Raw genomic sequence first — 1,612 nt, 5'->3', positions numbered from 1 at the left:
GCAAACCCTCCCCGGTGGTTCCGATTACCCCGACCCGACGGCGGAGTCGGCCCGGCGTCCTGCTGACCTCCCATCGGGTCACTGCTCTCCCTGATGACGGGCTATCAGCGAGGAGAGGCCGATTCCCCTCCGTCCCTCTCTTCCATCTCTCTTCCGTCCCTCTCTTCCATCCCTCTCTTCCATCTCTCTTCCATCTCTCTTCCATCTCTCTCTTCCATCCCTCTCTTCCATCTCTCTCTTCCATCTCTCTCTTCCATCCCTCTCTTCCATCTCTCTCTTCCATCTCTCTTCCATCCCTCTCTTCCATCCCTCTCTTCCATCTCTCTCTTCCATCTCTCTCTTCCATCCCTCTCTTCCATCCCTCTCTTCCATCCCTCTCTTCCATCCCTCTATTCCATCCCTCTCTTCCATCTCTCTCTTCCATCCCTCTCTTCCATCTCTCTCTTCCATCCCTCTCTTCCATCTCTCTCTTCCATCCCTCTCTTCCATCCCTCTCTTCCATCTCTCTTCCATCCCTCTCTTCCATCCCTCTCTTCCATCTCTCTCTTCCATCTCTCTCTTCCATCTCTCTCTTCCATCCCTCTCTTCCATCCCTCTCTACCATCCCTCTCTTCCATCCCTCTCTTCCATCTCTCTTCCATCCCTCTCTTCCATCTCTCTCTTCCATCCCTCTCTTCCATCCCTCTCTTCCATCTCTCTTCCATCTCTCTTCCATCTCTCTTCCATCTCTCTCTTCCATCTCTCTCTTCCATCTCTCTCTTCCATCCCTCTCTTCCTTCCCTCTCTTCTATCCCTCTCTTCCATCTCTCTCTTCCATCCCTCTCTTCCATCTCTCTCTTCCATCTCTCTCTTCCATCTCTCTCTTCCATCTCTCTTCCATCCCTCTCTTCCATCTCTCTCTTCCATCTCTCTCTTCCATCCCTCTCTTCCATCCCTCTCTTCCATCTCTCTCTTCCATCTCTCTCTTCCATCCCTCTCTTCCATCCCTCTCTTCCATCCCTCTCTTCCATCCCTCTCTTCCATCTCTCTCTTCCATCCCTCTCTTCCATCCCTCTCTTCCATCTCTCTCTTCCATCCCTCTCTTCCATCTCTCTCTTCCATCCCTCTCTTCCATCCCTCTCTTCCATCTCTCTCTTCCATCTCTCTTCCATCCCTCTCTTCCATCTCTCTCTTCCATCTCTCTCTTCCATCCCTCTCTTCCATCCCTCTCTTCCATCTCTCTCTTCCATCTCTCTCTTCCATCCCTCTCTTCCATCCCTCTCTTCCATCCCTCTCTTCCATCCCTCTCTTCCATCTCTCTCTTCCATCCCTCTCTTCCATCCCTCTCTTCCATCCCTCTCTTCCATCCCTCTCTTCCATCTCTCTCTTCCATCCCTCTCTTCCATCCCTCTCTTCCATCCCTCTCTTCCATCCCTCTCTTCCATCCCTCTCTTCCATCTCTCTTCCATCCCTCTCTTCCATCCCTCTCTTCCATCCCTCTCTTCCATCCCTCTCTTCCATCTCTCTCTTCCATCCCTCTCTTCCATCCCTCTCTTCCATCCCTCTGTTCCATCTCTCTCTTCCATCTCTCTCTTCCATCTCTCTCTTCCATCCCTCTCTTCCATCTCTCTTT

The sequence above is a fragment of the Borostomias antarcticus genome (genome assembly GCF_949987555.1).
Source record: "Borostomias antarcticus genome assembly, chromosome: 29".
Taxonomy (NCBI): Eukaryota; Metazoa; Chordata; class Actinopteri; order Stomiiformes; family Stomiidae; genus Borostomias; species Borostomias antarcticus.
Note: the sequence above shows the minus strand (reverse complement) of the source record.